We start from the raw sequence: 24,139 nt of genomic DNA on the forward strand, positions 1-24,139 counted from the left end.
GGACGGGGGTATCCTGACGGACAATCGTGAGGTGATCAAAAGGTGGAAGCAGCACTTCGATGAACACCTGAACGGCGCACATGCAGGAGATCAAGACGGTGGGGGAAGGTACATCGCCGGCGTAGCCAACGACGAAGAGGAGCCACTCCCAACGATGAGTGAAGTTAAGGAAGCCATTCGCCAGCTGAATAGAAACAAGTCGGCTGGGAAGGATGGCATCGCAGCTGAACTCATCAAAATGGGCCCGGACAGGTTGGCCGACTGCCTACACCGGTTGATAGTCCGGATCTGGGACATAGAACAGCTACCGGAGGAGTGGAAGGAGGGGGTAATATGCCCCATCTACAAGAAGGGCGACAAATTGGACTGTGAGAACTACCGAGCGATCACTGTCCTCAATGCCGCCTACAAAGTGTTGTCCCGAATCCTACTCCGCCGCCTCACGCCACAAGCAAACAGATTCGTGGGAAGTCATCAGGCCGGCTTCATGGAGGGACGGTCTACGACGGACCAGATATTCACATTACGGCAAATCCTCCAAAAATGCCGTGAACACCAAGTCCCTACGCATCATCTATTCATCGACTTCAAAGCCGCATACGACACGATCGACCGTAACGAGCTATGGAAAATCATGGACGAGAACGGCTTTTCCGGGAAGCTAATCAGACTGATCAAGGCGACGATGGATGGAACGCAGTGCTGTGTGCGGATTTCGGGTGAATTGTCGAGTTCATTCGAATCGCGCAGGGGGCTTCGACAAGGTGATGGTCTATCCTGCATGATGTTCAACGTGGCGCTAGAAGGTGTTATTCGACGAGCGGTGGGCGAAATGCGGGGCACGATTTTCAACAGATCCAGTCAACTTATCTGCTTTGCCGATGACATTGATATAGTCGGCAGATCATCTGCGGCGGTGGAGGAGATCTACCGCAAACTGAAACGCGAAGCAGGAAGGATTGGGTTGATGATTAATACGTCCAAGACGAAGTACATGCTGGCCTGCGGATCCGAGACCGACCGAACCCGCTTGTCCAGTAATAACAAGGTCACGATCGACGGCGACGAGCTGGAGATAGTCGAAGACTTTGTCTATCTCGGCTCACTGGTGACCGCAGACAATGACACCAGCCGTGAGATCCGGAGGCGAATTATCAGCGGAAGTCGTGCCTACTATGGACTCCACAAGCAACTGCGGTCGAGAAGACTTTGCCCTCGTACGAAGTGTAACCTGTATATGACGCTTATTAGACCGGTTGTTCTCTACGGGCACGAGACATGGATATTGCTCGAGGAGGACCTGCGTACACTCGGAGTATTCGAGCGACGAGTGTTAAGAACCATCTTTGGCGGCGTACAGGAGAACGGAGTGTGGAGGCGAAGGATGAACCACGAGCTCGCGCGACTCTACGGCGAACCCAGTATCCAGAAGGTGGTGAAAGCTGGCCGGATACGCTGGGCTGGACATGTTGCGAGAATGCCGGACGACTGTCCTGCAAAACAGGTGTTCGCTACGAATCCGGTAGGAACAAGACGAGCGGGGGCGCAACGAGCGAGGTGGTTAGACCAAGTGGAGCGTGATCTGGCGAACGTGGGGTGCCCGAGAAATTGGAGAACGGTTGCTATGAACCGAGTGAATTTTAGGAATTATGTTCGTCAAGTTATGTCGTGAGATGGAATACTATGTAAATAAATAAATAATGTTTCGGTTTTGGCCTCCACAAGCGTCAGACCAGGCAACGAGCTTTTTTGATTGCACATTTGCTTTCACGTACAGTAGCAAACACGAACTTATCTGCACCCAAAATTCAGCCTCTGTGCCAATGGCGTGTAGTCAATTACATAGCATCATTGGTACAAGAAGATAACGCGATCGGTGCTGATTCGATTTGCTCCCACCGGCATTAATCTCCCAAGTTAACCGAATTGCGTATGTCTGAAAGAAACAAAATAAAAACGCTTTCACGTCCCCGCCTATCGCATCACAAGACGAAGAAGGATGGAAATAAATACCGGCCACCACCAGGCAGCCAGCGAACCGAGCACTGTGCGTGTGAATGTAGCAAAAGCAACAACAAAAACATCCTTCTAATTCAATCCCTTCAATCTACCGGCAAACAACCACGGCCGAGCTGTGCGTGTGTATGCAGTAAAAGCAACAACAAAAAAAACCTTCCTTCAATTCAATTCGCCGGCAAACAACCGAAACAACCACGGCTAAGCTGTGCGTGTGTATGTAGAAAAAGCAACAAGAATATATTCCTTCAATTCACCGGCAAACAAGCACCGGCCAAGCTTCCCGGCTTTAGCAGCTGTGTATATGTAGCGTGTGTATGTAATAGCAGGCAGTAAGCAAAGCACAGTTCTCATTCAATGGGTTTCCCGTTTCCTTCACTCCCGTTCCCTTTCCCGTTTCCATCGCAAGACAAATGAATACCATGAAAGGAAGCCAAACGCCGGGAAGCCACTGTCGTGCGTTTCTTTTGTGATTGATCGGTGGCAGAATGCCTATGACAAATATCCCTCTTCATGCATGAAGCTCAAATAGTACACTGGTTAAGATGTCGGTCTGGCAAGACCATATGGTTGGTGATTTGAGTTCGATTCTCCCTACGAGCGTTGTGGTTTATATTTTTAATTTCTTGTTTCTGGGATGAATTATCCAATAGGAACGAAATCCCATAAAATGTTTTTCTTGTTTCGCTTGAATGTAGTGGTCATGCATCATTTTAGTTGGGAGCCGAGTCCTTATGCCAGTTACGGTTTTTCAAACATATCATCTTCGGCACAGTGCACATTTCAGCGCATTATCGGCACAGAGATTTGCTAAATAGGCATTGGATTTTTGCAACCTCTTCTATGGGTGTGTCAGGGCAAAACGTATGATATGAAAAATTAATCATGTTTAGTTAATTATCTAAGTTTACTAAATAACCTCTTGTGCTCCTCTGGATGGAACGCCTTCATGCCATGTGTACATAAATCCCTCATTCGTTGCTAAATCCTGGATTAGAAAATTAAAAACAGTTTATTTTCGCTTATAGTAAGCTACTCCAGTAGTTAGTTTCGGTAGAGGAAATCCTTGCTTGGCCATGATCATTCTCCCTGGTTCGCTAGCTGTATCCACCGGCTGATGATGGTCGAAGATTTGCATTCGCAAATTTTTTATAACGACAGAATCGCTTTTGGATGTTTTTCCTCCCTCTGCTTGATTTGAATTTTCAAGTGGTCGCAGGTGCTACATGTATCCTTCTCAGGAGTTTGAAATTTCAGATTGTAATATCTATGAAAAACTTTTGTGTATGTCGATAAACTGATTCTTTCATTGATTTCAGTACATGTGTCTAAATAAAGAGAGTACATTTTCGTCATGTTAACCCTTCATTTCATGATTTTTTACTTTCCCTTAAAAATCATTTTAAACAGTTGGAAATGATGTCTACATCAAGAAAAAAATTATAATAAAATACGAATTTTAATTTTTCCATACATTAATTGTTGCAAATTTGTTACTTTATGAAACGAAGGGTTAAGTCCACGGAGTAAATAACGACAATCAGGAGAATCATTTCGCCGGTAATGGCTTGTGTAAGAAGGGAAAGACTTGATGTGCATCCTTATTTTAGATAATGTTTCTTCAGATAAAGCGTTGAACGTTGTATGTTTTTCTCTTAGGTCGATAAAACTGCTTCTGTTCATGCATTTCTTGCAGACACAAACACTCGCACCTTCGAGAGGAAGATTGTACTGCCTGGAGTGGAATTTCTTCGACCTGTCTGGATCTGAAACTCGCCTTCTTTCGACAATCGAGACCAGAACTGACTGGGCATTGAAAGTTGTCTTTGTTTCCCAGGAAGCATTTTCTTAAAAGAGATTGAACATGAATCTCCTATCTTCGAAGCACATTTTCCTGAACAAAGATTTCTACAACATATAAAATTTTCTTCGAGATGTTGTTCGGGTACCATAATTCCTTGTGAATCCTTTGAATACGACTTTCCATATTTCGACGACGACTTACTTTTTCCATGTTTAGAACCAAATCCATTGATTTCTTAAATTTTAACAATTCTGAAAGACCACATTTTGCGTTCACCAGTAGTGTGTGTAATGTAATGAAGCAAAAAGTTCAGTTTTCATGCTATTCGTATACTAATAGAATGAAAACTGAACTTTTTGCTTCATTATTTTCACGGTTTCGTTGCGTTTGATTAATAAAATTCTCTGTGAAAAAAATACGAACTCAAATTTGTATGGACTCGGTTCAGTGTGGCTGAATACTATTTTGCAAAACTCGGATACATTTCACAACATTGTTATGTATCCATACAGGGTCACTTTTGTTTCAAGCTTTCCTAATTCCTGTTCAGTTAGAATTCAGGAACTGTCCGAGATAGAAAAGTCCGAAGCTGATTCGGATAGATCGGTTGGAAATTGGAAAAAAATCCTTGATATTTCTAGGGTAGATGAAACAATATGGTTCAAGCACTTTCAAGTCCCTCTACTATATAACTCAGCTTTCAATTTTGGGGTTCGGTTCGGTCTGGTCGAATCCCGACCAATTGATTTTCTAATTTTCTCCAGGTTTGGAAAAAGGAAAACAACAAAATTGAAATTGCGTACAATTTTAAAAGCTTTAACTTGGCCCATAAAGTTTGATATTGATATTTGTCATGAGCTCGTCAAATGAAACCTATTGTTTTTAAATTTTTGAAGAATGGAATAAATGAATTATATTTTACTTCAAATCAAATCAAGTAAAACCTACTGATATGTATTGATGAGATGAAATGCATTTTGAATCATAAATATTTCATACAAAATTCAATCTTGTTGGGTTTCGTGATATGTGAAGATGAAATATTTCTAAGCTCTCCAAGGGAATGTTTAAAACGTGACTTGTATCGCAAAATTAAAAATATCATTATCATAGAAATTAGTGATCAAAGAAAAAGCAGGCATCCTTTTAGTGTGTTGTGAAGTTTAGATATAGCAATTAAATCAAATTAAATCAGGAAAACATTTTTTTTTTATTTGAAAACATTGTTGAAAAAAAGCGGGACATTTCGAGTAAAAAGCGAGACGGCGACATTGAAAATCACCAGCTTGAATCAATCATAAAGCAACAAAGAAAATAGTTTGAAGTGGAAAACTATATGTTTTTATAAACGTAAAATCTGCCTGATTATAATGCAACATCAAAATTTACCGAACTCACCCGTACTAGGAAGATACAGATATTTTAAAATAGTTTTTTTTAGTTTTGAAAAAGATCTTTTTTCAGTCTAAATATTTATATTAAGTATGTTCTACAACAATATTCCATTTTAAAGGATTCAAAAAATTGTTTTTTTTTTGTTTAATTTAGTATCCTAAAGCTTTTTTTTTCTCTATCCGACTTGTCAATTGTTATCCTTTGCTATGTTTTAAATTGTTGATACCCCTGATGATTTCTTACTCGTTGTCATTCGAGGAGCTTCGATTTGTCTTTTGAATTATTAAAATGAAATTATCATCCTTTTGCCTAACTACCTTAGATATTAATATTTTCAATTTTTTTCATGATTCTTTTATACCAGAAAACATCTTTGGAATAATAATCAGCATATATGTATCATGAAATGAATTTCTGTAAATAAAATGTAAAACACAATGTGTTGTCGAACGACACGACCTAGCGCTGTTGAATTGGCATCGACGTGACATGCCATGCTATGAGCACGCCTCGAACAAATGTGTGGTGTGGTACCAATCCTCCTTAGACCGTGCTTCCTTTCAGCGGAACGAAATTGTTAAGAAATAAAGTTTCTGAGCCGATTGAGGCGTATCGTTAAGTGAGCGATTGGCTAAGCATTTTTGAAGGACCTTTAATCTTGTGATGGCGCCCGCTCAAATTCCGAATTATTCCTATCTTTAGCTTGTGAAGTTAAATAAGAATGAAAACAGTCCTCATTTGAACCAATTTTTTCTCATGATCATTCTTAAAACTTTTCTTTTCTTTCCTTCTTACAGTCTTAAAATGCCGACACTTTTGGAAGCATTGGAATCCAAGTATGGACTCGGAGATCAGAAAGACAAACAACTTGACGAGGCCCTAGTGTCCATCTTTGTTCCCAAATTACCACCAAGATTAAGGTAAGTTAAATGTGTTAAACATCAAATAAATGTCTACATTTTTTGCAAAAATTTAAGAGAATCTTAGATTTTGTCTTTCAGATAAAAATGTTTTCTCTGTTAACCAGTAATAACTTAGTTTTAATCATTTTAAATGGAAAATCCAATTTTCTTCAAAGGATGATTAACTTTAGAAACAGCGTTTTATTATGTCTTCAACGATGCATTTGGTTTTGTTCGGCCAGTTTCATGATTTGTTCTCAAATAAAGGCTACCATTCATCGAATGCTCTAAAACTGACTTCATCATGTATGCATACATACAACTTTGCATACCTACATGCAAACACACCCCTATTAAGATGCACTATTGAGACCCGCCTGAACCGTGCAAAAGCCTCAAGGCATAGCGTTCTAACGAAAAATCTGCTAACACACTTACCCCAATAGCTCGGGTGCCCGCGTTTTTTTTTCGTTTCTTTATTTCATGAGTTTGGTTAAACTAATAATACCGAGCTCTATTATATCATACTTTTCGCGTTTTTGTTTTGCTCTTTCTGTTTCGCTCGCGTATGAGTTTCTAGATCTAAGTACGAACGGCTTGGTGAATCCAAAACCAAAGTTTGTGCGAAGTTTATGCTCAGCATGCCAGCAAACCAGAACAATCGACGTATGAGCTAAGAAACATCGTCGCGACTAGATCTTGAGATCGACATTAGTAATATGTAGGATCCATGCTTTGTTTTTGTCAGCCGATTAGTAGGAAAGTGATAATTAAACTCACCTTTGTTTTATTCGTCTTAGCATAATTATGGCCTTACGCTTAAAATAAACATCAAATTGTGCAACCTTATCTTTATAAAACAATTGCTTACTGGCCGTTCCTAATACAGTCGAACCTGGATAAGCGAGAGTTCAAGGGACCGAACTTTTTTTCTCGCTTAACACTAATCCGCTCTTGAGTATCAATTGAACACTATTGGAAGTTAGGCGGCTTGTAACTTTATTCGGATGCATCCAAATAATACACAATTTGACACTCCTCTCTTAAAACCACTAAATCTCTCTTTTTTCTCAACAGATTTTTACAAAATTGATAGTTTTGGAAACCCCGTGATCTAACTCAAATATGCTTCCCAGACATTATTCAGCTCCAACACTTCAGGTTTTCGTTATTCAAAGTCTAAGAAAAAAAATCAGCTTCGGAAAAAATTTCACTTAATGTCCAAGAAAGCTGAAGTTAGAAAAACTATGCGTTGCATATGAGTATATATTTTCTTGAATTTTTTTGAAGATCATGGCCACATGAAATGTAAAGAGGTGGTGTAAAATCCGTACTTTTCACAACACAGAATTTTGGAAAAACTTTCAAAGGTAGCTGGTTTTTGAACTTATCAATTTGCATTTTTTTCAGATTTTCTTGCACTAAAATACAACTATGCACTGGATTTTGAGTATATTAAAGCAAAATTTTCGCAATAAATTTATATTCACTGATTCTAGTAGTGTAATCACTAATTACACAAGCGCTGCGATACTTTACAGAAATATTCTAATATGCTCAAAATTGAGCGTAAAGTTGAATTTAAGTGCGAGAAAATCTGAGAAATTGCAAATTGACAAAAAGTTCGATAATTAGCTATCTTTAAAAATTTATCAAAAATCCTGTATTTGTATTTTGACAATCTAAAAATGCAAAAATGTGTCAAATTTGATCAACTTTTCAATCCCCTTTGCATAATTTATCTGGTATGACTTAACAAATTTTCCCTTTGTCTTTCTCATGATATTGATTTTATTTATCACCATCATTTTATTTATTTATTTATTTATTTTTAATCCATCGAACGACAAGTCTAAATGGATGGGATGGGAAAAGCACAAGGCATAAAAACCCATCGATGAATGTAGAAAATACAATACATGAACGATACAATAGTTTGTCAGGATATTTAAATCCAGTTTTAGGGATTTTACAAAACACATGAAATAAAGTGGATCAGAAAATAAAAGTAACGATAAGATCTAACATCAAGTACTACAATAAAACGATATCATCTTAACATTGAAGCTCGTAAGCGGTTCACAAACAGGTCCGGGGTCTTATTAAATCAAATCAAATTCTCTAAATTTGAACAAAATTTGAGTATTTGTACTCAACTAAATTTGTTAAAAATCATCTACCTTTGTCAATTTTATTACAATGCCATTGAATGATGAAAATTTTACTGGAAATACCGGCTTTCACTGTCCAAAATCCGGTTTTGAGAAAAGTGACGGTTTTACCGGTTTCGGTAAATCCGGTTAGACCACCTTAAGTCTGCACCAATACTAGCACGCAGAAAAAGAATGGGGTATAGTTTCAACAAAACGTTTTGTTATTTTATTTTGTATTTTAAAAGCAGATTTTTGAACAGCTTTCACAAAATTTTGGAATATAAATAATCGAAGAGTTTTGTTATTTTTACACACTCATTTTTTATTACATGCACTCAACGAAATCGACACATTGTGGCTATGTGTGAGCCTATATAGATTTTTGCAATTTGTGTCCCATTTGAAAAATATGTGTCCCACACATAGCCAAAAACATAGAATGGTTATGTGTGGCGACACATGAATAGTATGTTTGCGAAACAATATTTTTTATAAAATTTAGCATACAGATGCTATATGGAAGGAAGATTAATTTTCTGCTGTTTCTTTCTTAAATTTACTCTTTCAATTAAATATTATCAAATAGTTAACAATACGTACTATTAAACAACTTTATTTTTTAACAAAACTAATTTTATTTAAAATCACACTGCACGAAGGTTATTCATGTTTCGAACTGGTCATTCTCCTGCACAGGCGGATCATTATGCGGATAAGCACCCATCTTGCTGGACCTTGACCCACTGTATATAGCAACTTTTTCCTCGAATATTAACTCCATAGCGTCCTTGGTTGAAGTATTTCGATACTGAACAGGGATATACAGAGAGAAAAAAATCCTTCCTTGATGCTGTAACATTCTTCCCGAGAAGTAAAAATAGCGTTGTACTTCCAGCGTTCGGGAATTACAATTCTGGAAAAATGAAAATAAGGATAACTCAGATATTTAAAATACGTTACAATTGTCATACTTACAAACTGCAAACGTTACTGGTGCGGCAGCCGCCAGTGAAATCGAGCCAAAGCAAACTTTTATCTGTTTTTTTCTTCGACGGAAGAAAACAAACTTTAATTTTTTCTGATCGCGCCATTTTCGAAAACAAAACAAAAAACATCGACAGAGGATTCGATGATCTTCTGACTGATTTCACACGCTCATTTCGGTTTAGTCAGCCCAATATATTTACTATACATAAAATCTATATGTGAAAATGTTGGTTTTCAACTGATTCAAATAAATTCTATGTTTAGAACGATTTCAGAAACGTATGTGTGCAGAAACATACTTTATAAATGTGGATTTTTTGCAGTGTGCATTAAAATTTTGGTTTAGTTTGAAACCAATATTGGTTTTATGCGATGAACATGTAACTAAAAAACGATCAGTCGAAAAAGAAAAAAAAATTAATGAGTTTTCAGCATCGTCCGAACAACAACAGTCACAAGAGGTCACCGTCACAGTAACACTGCTGCCCGTACAGTGTTTTAAGGCCGGAATAGGATGGACGTAAGCCCGGGTCCTCAGTGCCTCGTTCTAATGAACAAATTAGACACAGTGCAGGTGCCACCCATCCGGAAGACGGTAAGGACCCAAAAAAGAACATCAAGGGCCGGCAGGGCATCATTCCGGCCAAGACGAAGCTTGCCATCGTGCCTACTCCAGTCATGCAACACTGTTATGCAGCAGTCGGAGATGGTCGACTACTACAGCATCCGGAAGCAGAAAGTGATTAAAAGTGCGAGTTGGGCCCTTTATCCTGCATCAAGAAAAAACGGAAGCAGTCTCCAATGCCGGCCGGAATTCCGGAATGGTAATTGTTTTAATGTTCCATTAGTGTTTAAAGAAATATGCGAATAAAGAAAATATATCATAAATGTTTTTTTTAGATTGTATTAATAGATCCGAAAATTTTTCAGACCAACATATTTTTAAATTTAAAACAAAAACAAAATATTTCCAGCACAAAGTTTTATCATTTTGAACCCCCTAATGATACGTTTTTCCAAAAATAAATTTTTTGTAGTTCTCAACTCAATTCTATTTTATTGTTTTGACAGAAATTTCGATTCATTTTTGAAAAAGGTGTATTTTTGTTACAATCAAACGATAAGTTTAAATCGAATCGATATTTTTTGTCAGTGTTATCAAAAATATATTTGTGCATTTTCCCAACCAAAATTTTTATTATTTTTGGCCGAAATCTTATTATTTTTAAAATATATTTTTCTGCGTGAGAGCAGGGCTGCCTTGGCACTACCTTCCCTATATATTGTTTGACTCATTATCTTATAAAATCACAAAAAAATACTTATGTACAACGTATAGCTTCTAACTTCAGTTTTCTTGGATATTAATTTTTTTTTTAGCATTCCGTAGCTGATCCATAGTCTTTCTCCGAAGCATGTTTTTCGGATAACGGAAAACAGAAGTGTTGTATGTGAATAATATCTGAAAAACATATATGAGTTTGAAGTTACGAGGTTTCCAAAACTATAAATTTTGTAAAACAAGGTAACAAGAGATATATATTGGTTTTAGTCAGGAGTGTCAAATAGACATTCCAGGGACTGTACGGGTAAAAATTTCTGGGACGGATGAGGGTTAAGAGGTTTTTCACTTGCCCTGGTTTTCTCAATATATTTTGTTTTTTTTCTGAAAGGAAATTTGGCATGTTTCATGTTTTTAAAACCTTTTCTGGACTCCTATGAACGGTTGCAGAAATTTATTGGACTACTATAAATTTGATTTAAAAATCGATTTCATCTATGTTTAGAATTTGATACTATGGGGTAACATTGATCAGTGTCTATTTTGACGGTTTAAACAGGTTTTCTTGATCATAAAGTATACCAAACACCTTCATAATATTTACAAATGCTAGCTTATCAACTGCCAAGGCAGTTCGGAACAAACTCAAATGATATAAATTTAATCATAAAACCCTACAAAATTATACACAACACTTTCGGTGGCTCCAAGATACTTTTGTAACTTTTGATCCAGTGAATTCTGAGATATACAATGCCGAATTTTTGTGTTTCTTGGTTTAGATTCCTTCGCGGTCGGAACACTTTTTATTGTCTTGCTCTTGTTTTTTTATGTATATTTAACGTGTTAGAACGAATGATATTGTTGTTGTAACTATATCGTCTCCTTTGTAACAATTTCGATTTAGTGTACCAGAACTGCTGATCCTCAATGACTGCAACATAGATCGAGCTGGCGAGCCAGAAGACTTACGACAAAAATGCAATACCGTCAAGGAGTTGGATTTGGCTCAGAACAAGCTCGACCGGTGGGACGAGGTAATGCGACAGACTCAACGATAAATATCGGTATTCTACTATTTTCAATAATCTTACTTTCACAGGTGTTTGGAATACTGTCCCATATGCCGCGAGTGGAATTTGTGAATTTGAGCCTTAATCAGTTGGGCGGACCCATTGAAATGCCTCAACCTTGTACGATGGATCGACTGAGAAGTCTAGTATTAAACAGTACAAAGTTAGAGTGGTATGGTGTCGAGACTCTCCTGCGACTACTTCCGGTTCTGGAGGAACTTCACCTAAGCCTCAACGAGTACACTCATGTACTGATAGATACAATAGTGACTGACAACGAAGATGAGCAGACCTCTAGTTCAAGTGATAGTGATAAAACCACCTGCCATCAATGTCAGCAACAGGAAGAACAACCTCAACAACAAAGCCAGTCCTCTAGTCGTGGTCAAAAAAGGACTGCATCCGAAAGTTCCTTGTATAAAAAAGCCGAGGCGCACTCGAGCCTTAAAAAACTTCACCTGACCGGCAATCACTTGAGTGAATGGGGTGAAATATGTCGTGTTGGTCGACTTTTTCCTAACCTAGAAGCGTTGGTGCTTGCAGACTGCCCTATCAGGTAAGTATGAAAAAAAATAAATAATATTTCTCTGAAAGTCTTTAATTAGAAAAAAAAATTTTTTTTACAACTGTATAAAAAAGACGAAGGTGCCAATCGTTACTATTAAGCAAGCTATCAATTAGTAAATTTGAAGAAAAATGCCAAAAAATCGAACGGACAGGTCTTTAATTATTATTATTGTTTCAGATCACTTTGTCCATCCGCCACCAACGATCATCAGCAGCAGCAGCAAGAGCAATCAACTTCAACGACGTCTTCCGCCCAGCAGCACCCAACGGCTTCGTCCGACGAGAGTCATGAACATTTCAAGTTCGTATTATTGCTTCATTGGCCATTTGGCGTTTGACCGTGACCTTCAGCCAGGGAATCACAATCTAATTTGTCTTACTTCTTTTTTTCTATTCATTTTACCTGTACCGGTCTGTCGGTTATAAAACTTACAGAAGCCTAACGCTGCTGAATTTGAGCAACGCTAAAATCGATTCATGGGACGACATCGATCGATTAGCGCGGTTTCCCGCCTTGAAAAATTTGCGAGTTCAGGTATGGTTGTGTTAAGTGGTGAGCATTGTCTTATTTTAGGTTATGGGGTGGATGCGCTTTTTTTAGGCCTATTAGTAACTGGTGATTGATAAAAATTTTCCTTATTATTCTAATTCTAAACTTTCAATCAACAGTGCTGGCCGTTATGGGACAAATGCGACTCCACAGAGCATGAACGGCGTCAGCTTTTGATAGCCCGGTTGCCCAAAATAACCATACTGAACGGTGGCGATGTAATTGGATCGGTGGAACGTGAAGACGCTGAACGATCCTTCATTCGATACTATCTAGACAAACCGGAAAGTGATCGTCCCGAAAGGTAAACAAACGCTAACTATATCATTTGAGTCAAAGAAAAGCTAGATGATCGTTATCTTTTTTTTAGATACTATGAACTAGTAAATGTACACGGAAAACTGGATCCGCTGGTGAATATCGATTTGAGACCCGAAAGGCGCGTTAAAATTACATTTACCTATGGGGACTCTAGCGAAGAACGGACAGTCGATGTCTACAGGTGAGTAGGCGTAACTCATTAAGATAAAATCTATACTTGTGAGTACGGACTTTTTAGTGTGGTTTGCACCACGTGGTAACATTTCGAACAGTACGTCATGCCCTACGCAGAATAAAAATGCCCCATTGTTTGTTTATATAATTGCAGAGTAGTTACGCATTTGTTCTGAATCCCTCAACACTGACATAGTTGAAAATATTTTTCATAATCTAATCTGTTTTAATCTCAAAATAAAACTATCATGAATTCAAATTTATTAAAACGAGTTAGGTTAGGTGACAGATACTAGAGAAAATTCAACTACGGTAACCTTCTGACAATGATGTCGAGGCTTTGGCATATGGATTCCTTTTGTTACCATACTGTTTGTTACTGCTGGGTTGAATTGAAAGTTGGGTAAACTCGATGTTCAAGTAGGGCCCATCTGTCCCAGTCCGGCGAGCGTTATCTTAACGCTTCCTCCAACTGGTGCTTTAGAACACTCGGGCTCTGTTACCGCTATTCTAATCTAAGCTACGCTACTCTCGTTCAAATTTTCCTCTTTTGTCCCCTGTTCTGTTTTTCCCTTCCGGGTCAGCAAATTGGCTGATAAACCCATAAAAACCGGGTCTGGAAAACTATAAATGTAGGCTCAAAATTACTAAAGTGTTGTATGTACATGATAAAAAAAAACGACATTTTCAGACATTTTTAACACTAAACGCACCGAAGGCGGTCAAATGATCCTTTAAATCAGGGGTGAGCAACCTTTTAAATCAACGGGCCAATTTAAATTTGAAATCTTGTCGGCGGGCCGCAATTAAAATATTTTTTTTTGTGATAATTATCAGAACTTCACATAATTTTTCATAACTACGAATTTTTGGCGAAAACAAATCTGAAAAAGAAAAGATAAAACGAATTCACGTGTTCAAAAACAGTAACTCAACACGGCTTTTTAAATACCAGATATTGAATAGGTACCTCGCTAAATCTTTTTCTTTTATTGATTCTATAAATTTTAAAAGTACTTCTTGGCGAACATTCGTTCTAACAACATTCTTGTTTAAACCGATGATACTATTCGTCATCATTTCCATTTTAAAATCTTTTGGAGCTTGCCACAGTGATAACTAACAGTGTGATAAATATATTTTTAAAGAAATCACAGTTTTCTTAGCTATGAGGTTCTACTAATTACATGGAATCACCAAACATACGGCTTTACGACACAAGACTTACCTGCAGCAAGGTTGACTGTACAATGACCGTTGACTTAGAGACAAACACTCACTTGCACTCATGCGCCCCAAGGCATAGCTCCTGTTTATACACGCTACCGGGCAAATAATCAAATAGGCTTAATATATATCACACATTAGCGTTGGACGTTGAATCGCTATTTGATTGTGATTTTTTCACCATTAAAACTTGTCCTCAAAGCCTAGATTTTTTTCTTCAAACGTTAAAAAACTCGTTTCTTTACATTGAAGTTCTGCATTGGATCATTGCATTCAGATGTTCAGCAAGGTTGTGGCAATCACAGAAACATTTTAAATTTTTATGTATTATTAAGCAACTATCTTCAAAACTACATTCTTGATTTTAGAATTTTTATTCGCATTTTTATCATTTTTAATCTTATTTAGATATCAGTGCTATATTAAGCTACATTTTGACTCTGGTAATGTGAATTGCGAATTATAAGTGAAATAACTCAATTTATCGATGTTAGTGATAAATTTTCTATCAAATTTCTGAAAAAAGCATCACAGATAATCGTCAAAGATATTTTGGGTGGATTCACAGGATTTCAGATATCAATTGTTTTCTAAACAACAAATAATTTTTTTGGTTGATTCTTGTTGATAAATAATATAAATTCGTTCACCCAGGCTTTATTATTGAACTTTCGTAATTTTCGTCAATATTCAGAAATAAAAAATATATCACATGTTTTTGGTTTAATTTTTTTTCCAGTATTTGAATGCTAACAGAACAAGCCTTTTAGCTGTGAGCATATTTTTTATCATTCCACTTTATATTTTTGCTTGTAATGAAAATAGGTAATGACTTCACTAAACCCAAACCGGCTTCGAAATTCCTTCGACCATGTGTAGGTTCCGATTTTTTGCTATTCTTCCAACTCACTTTAATGGATTTTGCTCTCAAAGTGGTAGAAGTTTAATAATAAAGAAAAAAGTATGCTGAATGAAAAAAACACTCCAATATTACGTTATGCCAATAAAAAATATTGCAATTAAGCCTTGAATGGAATATAATAAACGCATAAAATGCCAGAAATAAGTTAACAATCTGAATTTTTCCTTAATATTTATTGTAGAAAAAAGGCACGAAAATTTGAAAAAAGCTTCGCGGGCCGCACACAAGGGTCTTGCGGGCCACATGCGGCCCGCGGGCTGCGGGTTTCTCACCCCTGCTTTAAATGATGATTCCGCCTTATATAATGTTTTGGCAAATTTAACTACAGGACTATTTATATTTTTAAAATGTACAGTCCCCCCACAATCATGGGTCACACACAATTAATAGTCACCGATCATTAAAACTGCTGATATCTTCTAAACCAAAAGAAATTATATCAAATTATTATTTTTAGTTAATCGACAATATCATCAAAATGCATTAAAAATATTATTTGTGCGTTTTATAACAGTAAAATAGCTGTTTGAATACTTTTTATCAAAGGTGGACTATAAGCTGTGGAACTATCGCATAAAATTCCAATGTTATAAGGTTGACATCTTCATTCGTTAAGCCCCTTATGCGGGTATTTCAAAGATTCCAACCAAATGAATTGGTCCCATATAAGCACAAAAGAAGAGTTTACATTTTCCAAATAAAACTGAGCGAATGAAATGCGAAAATTCAATAATATTTAGCAAAATTAAAGTGACCCATAATTGTTACAGAATTCCACACAATCATGGGTCACTTTTTCGCAAGCAAAACAAAACATTTCTTGGGTGCTAGCTCAACCCAATTGCCCCTTGAACGTATACTAGCAAAGAATGCCCCAGAATGTTTGCCAGAAACTTGTTGATTTTCATGTTGATATTCGGGTGTTGCCATGGACTTCTATGTGACTAATAATTGTGGGCAATATGACTAATAATTGTTACAAGCTTCAATTTTGACCCATAATTGTGGTTTTGAAAAACGTCGATTGTTTCGGTAAATTATTTTATTTTTTAAGGGGGGGGGGGGGGGGGGGGTAGGGTCTAACGGGTATAAAAAAAACTCCATTTTCACGATTTTTTTCTAGAGCTATCGTTCAAACAAATGTATTCAATTTTTTTGCATTATACAAAGCATTGTTAAAAGAACATTTAGTAATTTTTTCGTAGAAAAATATTGAAAAATGAGCCGGTGACGGAGCACTTTCGAGGATGCCTTTTAGAAAACAGGATTTGCGGTGGACACTGTATCTCAGCACAGAATTATCTGAAGTAAAAAAATCCGAGTAAAATATTTTTAATAGATGTTTTTCTGGACCCCAACGTTTTTATTTAACTTAAAAATATTTTATGAAATTTTTGTGGCTGTTTGATGTAAAAACTACGATTTTTCACTTAAAAATCCGCCATTTTTCACCTGTAAAATCTCCCCAAATTAAAAAAATCAAAAAAGAAAAACGTTGGGGTCTGGTATTTTGCAAGAGCACCTTGCACCTTTGCAAGAGAATCTGCTCTCTCATTGCCTTATATCGAGCAATGTAAGGGAACCCAAACAAAGATGATGGAAAAGCAACCTCTTGATAATGTAGCCAGTGTATAGCGTATCTTTCGAGGAAGTACGCCGTGAACTTTCCTGGTCTTATTGAGCGGATCGCTTCAACAGAGCTGAGACTATCAGTTATAATATAGGATATAGGCTGTGGCTATACTAGGGTTACCATACGTACTCTTTTAAGAGTACATGTACTCTTTTTCGATCGAAAAATGAGCGTACTCTTCTTTTTGTGAAATCTTGCCGAATGTACTCTTTTTTTTCGTTCAAAGACATTTTATCAGAGAAACGAACTTATTTCTTCCAGTTCTTGAGTTTGTGCATTATATGTACAAGAAGTCCGATAGAAATGCAACACTTGCACGGTACTTCAGGTTTCCCTACTTTGTTGAGTTTTCCAAGAAAACATCACAAATCGATTAAAATCTAAAATTTTCGTTTAAAAACAAGTTTGCTATTTCATCAGCAGTACTTTTCAATATGTAAAATACTACAATCCGATAATTTTAAAACTGCTTTCAAGAAAGCTTCTCCCAGGCGTCGAAATAAACTGTGCAGGCCATGAGCGCCTTTGAATATGCAATTAGAGCTCAAACAGTTGGCAAAGTGCACAACAGCAATTTGAACTCCTGTTTAAATGCAACATTTTCTCATGTTTGCGATGTTCTGATCTCTATCTCTTCGAATAATCCAACCAACCTTTGACTTATCACTAAAAATCTGCAAGAAAATGTTAGTATTTTTTGTAAAATCATTATTGCCAGGTAAGTCACATAACTAGCAACAAATTGTCACTCATTGAATGGACTTAAATTTCCTGGTTTCTCCCGTTTCTTCTGAACATTTTGAAATATTATTTCAACGTACTCTTTTTGGCGTTGAAGGATATGGTAACCCTAGGCTATACTATCCAGAGCGCAATGTCTATTTAGCAGCTAACTCTGCGATGTACACAGAACACTATGTTTATTTGTTTATTTGTTTATTTGTATAAAAAATCAACGGATCACATGTTGATCCAAATGATAACTTAATCCTAATTAACTTTCTAAAATTAAAATCCACTCGACACAGTTCTAGACACGTCTAATATTTTCCTTCGGAACACATTTCTCGAAACGTCAAAGTCAAAATGCTCAGCAAAACGATTAAAAGTTTTTAAGATTCCCACAAAAGCGCTGTTGGCCCCATAGTTGTTCAGACGAATGGGAACGTAAAGCTGCAAATGCTGGGGCGGAATTATAGAACTCGAAACAATCGAGTTTCGTTCGATTCGACCAACTTTGGCATAACCGATCTCGATTCGAATGGAACGTATCGAGATGATCTACTACCCGATTTACTCGAAATCTAATACGTTAAAATTTAGAACTCGAACGAGATTCGTAATACTGATTCTAATTCGATTCGAGTTCAACTCGAAACGGGTAACTCGAATCGAATAGGATTCATAATTTCACCCCTGGTTTCTTAATCCTCGGGGTCGTACACTAAGAGGGACAGCCTCCAGCAGCGTGGGAGAGTCAATTCTTGATGTCAGCAGGTCAGCCACAACCAGAGCTCGAGAAGCGTTCCTACGAACTTGAAGCGTATCCAAATCTATGAGGCGGCAACGATTTTCGTAGCTTGGCAGACGAAACGGATCGTGCCAATTCAGGTGACGTAGTGCATACCGCAGGAAGCGCCGCTGGATAGCCTCGATTCGTTCAGCTCCGTTCTGATAGAAGGGGCACCAGACAGCTGATGCGTACTCGAGGATGGAACGAACTATGCAGCAATAAAGACTTTTAAGGCAGTACACGTCTTTAAAGTCTTTGGCCATGCGAAACAGGAATCCAAGGTTTCTAGAAGCTTTGTCAACAACATAGTTCGTGTGAGTCTTGTACTCCAGCCGTTGATCGAGGATAACTCCTAGATCGTTGATGTGTTCGACTCGGGTGATGGTATCGCTTCCAAGGATGTACTCAGCATGAAGAGTGTGCCGCTTACGGGAAAATGTCATAACCGAGCATTTGCTGCGGTTCAAAGGCAGGCAGTTAATGTCGCACCAGTGAGCAAATTCGGAAAATTGCTGCTGTAAAAAGTCGATGTCGTCTTGGTTGTTTATGGCGTGAACAACCAAGACGACATCGACTTTTTACAGCAGCAATTTTCCGAATTTGTGGTTTATCTATAGGTGGGGACAACCAAAAACATTAGTATTAGTTCGTTGTATCCATACAGTTGTTTATGAACGATTGTGACGTAACGCGACGCCATCACGGGGTCAAGTATAAGGCGTCCAAATGTAGCCATAGAAACTTATTAGGAGCCATCTTTGGGACGCAAATAAAGTTGTTTATTATTTTGAACTCATAGCGTCGCCGTACTGGGTGTCAGGAAGAAAAAGCGTAAATAAAAGGGTGCTTTGATTGAGATTGTTTGAATAACATGAAACGTTGCACGTCGTCGATGAATGGCGACTTCAACGTCGAGGCGCTCATGAACGTTTGTGACGTAGCAATCTAAACATTGAAAAAAGTGATTCTCACACTCGTGCAAGGGTAGTCTTGTCCCCACCTATAGATAAACCACATAGCACAGAACATGGTGGCTGGAGACTGTATGAGGCGCTAAAAATTTGGTGGCCCCCCCCATTTCTGTTGATAAGGATCCATTGGTAAAGTACATGTTATCAGCATCGTCGTGTCTATATTTAGCTTCGAAAATTCATGAAAACAAAAATGGACGATGCGAATTCGGAACTCCACGAATTTCCTACTGCATAGACGAATCAAACTGGACAGAAGAATTATCGTAGTCTGGGCTACAAATACGAGTTGGAGAATACAAAGAAGGGTATCACCTGAGCTGATCTTATGATCTATTAAAAGGAAAAAAAACCGTATGATCTTCATAAAAAACATGTACACTAGACATGCTTAAATTTTCCCTTAAAAAATGTCAAAGTTTTTGTTTTTGAGTTCCTTTAGGGCCCAACTGTGCATTTTTTTTCAAAATTCTTGATTTGACATGGCTGCGTAGCAAAAATTTAAAGTTCGTATGCCTTGTGTGGTAGCTTGCCTTCAATTTCCGGGTAAAGAACACACAACTTTACTTGTCAGCTGTATAATGTAATCTATATTTTCTCAAACCTCATCTCAAAACCTACTTAGATACTATTAATAATGTTAGATCGCATATTTCGTTTTTTTGTATGATTTTTAAAATTGAAATTATTTTTTTAAATTATGGTAAAATTACATTTACAAAACGAAATCATTAAATTTTTGAGGTAATCTTCTAGTTCGTTGATTATTGGTTACTTGTTCGTCTTCAAAACCACGGAAAATATCTTCGGCTTCAATTGATGAGTTATTAGAATCTGTTGAATTTGCAGGTTGTTTAAATACGGGAATATCAGAACGGTTGGTTGAAACTTCCGTTGAATCTTCTCTAGAATTTCTTTCTTCCGAAGTCGCTTCTGATTGCGGATAATGTCTTATTTTTTTTTGAAGTGTGCGATATTTCTCTTAAATGTTCGGCCTGTCTCTGGATCTTCCACTGTCGCTCTAGGTCCTGTTCGATCAACGACTTTATATTTAGTTTTGTTGAAAGTTGTTGCGAGCTTGTTGGATGGTAGAAGATTTTCCATCAATACAGTATCACCTGTTTCGATATTGGACTCCTGGGCATGTCTTCTACGATCCTCTCTTTCCTTTCCTTTTTGTTTATTTATTCGATCAAGATCAAGAAAATCAAAAAACTGCGGCGCGGTTTCAATATCTTCGATTGACGGTAACTTTGAACGTATAGTTCGTCCTAGGCTTAGCTCTGTTGGAATTTTCCCAGTCGTAGAATGAGGTGTTGTATAATACATTATCAAATATTCATTCAAATCTTTCTTCCAATCACGGTTTAATGCATTACTTATATGAAGTCTTTTCATAAGAGACCTATTTTGCCGTTCTACTAGACCATTCTCCTGTGGTCAATATAGTGCTGTATGATTCAGAACCACGCCATGAATTTTGCAAAACTCACCGAATTCTTTGCCAACAAACTGTTTGGCGTTGTCAAGTGTAATAGTTCGAGGATAACCCAATCTAGTGAATATTTTTGTGAGTCTTTCAACAGTGTCCCGAGCACTTATTCTTGGCATGATTTTAACTTCATTGTATCTGCTGAAGTAATCCTCAATAACATGCAAATACTCTCCTGATGGAAGTGGCCCCAAAAAGTCAATTGCAACATCAACCCACGGTTTTGTGGGTAGCTCACGTCTGCTCATCGGTATTGGTTTGCTTAGTAATCCAATAAGTTGGCAACCTTCACATGAAGAAACGGTCCATAGACGGCCACCAAGCTCGATCCCGTAATTGTCTTTTCATGATCGATTCTCCCGGATGACCTTCATAAGCTAATTGAAGCATGCGTGAACGTCATTCTTGGGGTACAACTATTTAATTTATTTCCTCTCACAATCGAATCATCAATCAAACCCAAATCATTTCGGAAAGGCTCATTTAATTTCACCAATGGATTATTCCAGTTTCCACTTATAAGTGAATCTTTGAGTACTTTCAGTTCAGGATCCCTTTAAGAAGCAGTTTCAATTTCTGTTACATCAACTGCCACCGATTCTTGAACTGCAAGGACTAGAAAATGGTTATCTATTTTAAATTCGACAGGTTCTTCGGATGATACTAGCCAAGACAAAGAGTCCGCTATGTTGCCGGTTCCGTTTCGATATTTAACAGTAAATTTGAAAGATTGGAGGCTTAACACCCACCGTTTTGTCCGAGCGCATGGAGTAGAAGTCGGAGAAAATATAATTTCAAACAGTTTGTGATCTGTTTCTAATTCAAATTCTCTACCAATCAAATATATGGCAAATCTCTCGACTGCCCATACCAAAGCCAGCGCCTCTTTTTCTGTCTGGCAATATGGTTTTTCTGTGATCGTAAGGCTTTTTCTCGCGTAGCTTATTATCTGATGATCAGCATCAGATTTCCCTTTAAATTGAATTAACACTGCTCCTAGGGCAACCGGAGAGGCATCTGCAACGACCCTCTTACGCCAATCAGGCTCTTACGCCAATCTCTGCTAAAAGCAAACTTTTTCGTTTTCTTTTTTGATTTTTTTAGAAAAACTTATATTCTTACCAGTTTCTGGATTTTCCGGTTTATCCTCGTCGTTAGATGTGGTAACTTGCCTTCAATTTCCGGGTAAAGAAAACACAACTTTACTTGTCAGCTGCATAATGTAATTTTTATTTTCTCAAAGCCTACTTAGATACTATTAATAATGTTAGATCGCACACCTTGTAAAGAAAAAGTTCTCATTTAAAAAATCGGGCAATCTTACTTTATACTGAAACCAATTAATTTGCCAAAAATGATTAAAAAAATAAATGTGTTTCCTTATGTCCGAAAAGCTGTAAATCTGCTGACTTCTTCATATATTTTAGTGAGGATTTAAAATAAAATTATAGTGAACATCAAAATACATAATGTACTCTGAAACAAGATTTTTCATTTAAAACTAACTGCCATTTATCGAAAACCAATTCAAAGAACCAAAAAAAATGATTTTTTTTGCTTTCAGAACTGTTGTTGATTTGAAATCCAGATTGGAACGAATCATCGGGCTTCCAGCATCGAAGATGCGCCTATTTTACGTTGACCAAGATTTTAGAGACCTACAAGGCCTGGAGGAAATGAAGTACCCGCACAAACGGCTCTACAGCTACAACATCCGCTCCGGTGATGAGATCATAATTGACCAAAAGCATTAGCCAGCCTGCTAGCCTAAAAGTCGGGATCGATGGATTTGTACAAAGTGCACCACAGACTATTTCTTGAGTATTGCAGTAGCTATTGAAACGGCGAATAATAAACAACTGCCATTGCGACGTTGCAATAAAAAAACAACACTTATAAAGCAGCTACTCTATCGTTAAAACATTTGTCTTATTGACCTTTTGAAGTAAAAGAGGAAACCCCTTTTAACAGTGTGGTAGTAACAGAACCTAATTTAAATAACGTAATAATTTATCCCAAGTGTATTTTGCACCTATTCATCATCTATTAAAGTCATATGGTAGCGACTTGGCGGAGTAATTTTTGACACATTTAATCGAAATAAAAATGTTGTAGAGGTGTTATGCCCTTCACATGTTAAGGAGCCGAACTGATTATTTACATGTGTCTTAGGCGTGAACGTAGTTTGGCCGCTTTTGAGAGTGACTTTTGAAAAAGCTTTCTTCATGTTTTCGTGTAGTGTTTTGATTTAAAAAAAATTGATTTAAAATATGTATGTATAATTCGGTTACAACGTACACTTAAGTACTTTATGCTCGGAAAAACAAACTTTTAAGTACTGGAATATTTTGGCAGCGTACATATCTACTTGATACTCTCGTCATACCTTTCTTAACTATTCTGTTTATCCTTTACTTTTAAAACTATATGAATCGACCGAGAACAGAAATGTTATGCACTGCAGATTTAGTTCTTTTCAAATAGTCGTTTTTAGGCGTGTCAATTTCTCAAGTCAGAACAAACGCATACGGAATAATGTGATGGTAAATACATATACAAATATCTCTGTGACTACTTATAGAATAACAATTATATTAATGGAAGTAATTTTACATATGATACCTAAGAAATTGGTTCATTTTAATTTAAAAAAAAAAAAATATCACAATCCTTTTATCAGTTAATGAATTAGAATACTCGGGGCGTTTTTCAATTTTTGATGAGCAGAAATTCAACCTCCACTATATTTCTCAATGTTCCGAACAAAACTTAAATAAAAAAAAGCTTGTCTAAAATCTTCAGGAAGCGAAAATAGTTCGAAGTTTGGTGCAACGAATAAACATCTTTGACAAGTTTTCCTTTGTTGTCTTATATTGAATACGAGAAACATAAAAAGTAATTCACCTGTTCAAACAAAATGTGCCTGGATGGTTAATTCAAACATCTGTTCTTGTGTTGTTGCAATATTACGTCGTTCCTTAAAAGATCAAATGCATAAACCACCAACAGTTCTTAAAAACGATAGGTTTATGACTATAAATTTGTGCTAGAGCTGAGCCTATGTGTTTTAGAACCCCATAACTACTAAATTAATTAAAACTTTTGAAAAAAAAAAAACAATTCTGCTTTTTGCATGAATTTCTTAGCTTCAGGTCAA

At 37.1% G+C, this 24,139-nt stretch overlaps 1 protein-coding gene across 1 annotated transcript in view; it reads right to left on the reverse strand.

Annotated features, from left to right (window-relative positions):
- LOC129744705 (60S ribosomal protein L11) overlaps nucleotides 1-24,139 on the reverse strand; it is a 259,877-nt gene that overhangs the window by 76,350 nt on the left and 159,388 nt on the right. The gene's annotated exons all lie outside the window — the stretch shown is intronic.

The sequence above is a fragment of the Uranotaenia lowii genome, chromosome 2 (assembly GCF_029784155.1).
Source record: "Uranotaenia lowii strain MFRU-FL chromosome 2, ASM2978415v1, whole genome shotgun sequence".
Lineage (NCBI taxonomy): Eukaryota > Metazoa > Arthropoda > Insecta > Diptera > Culicidae > Uranotaenia > Uranotaenia lowii.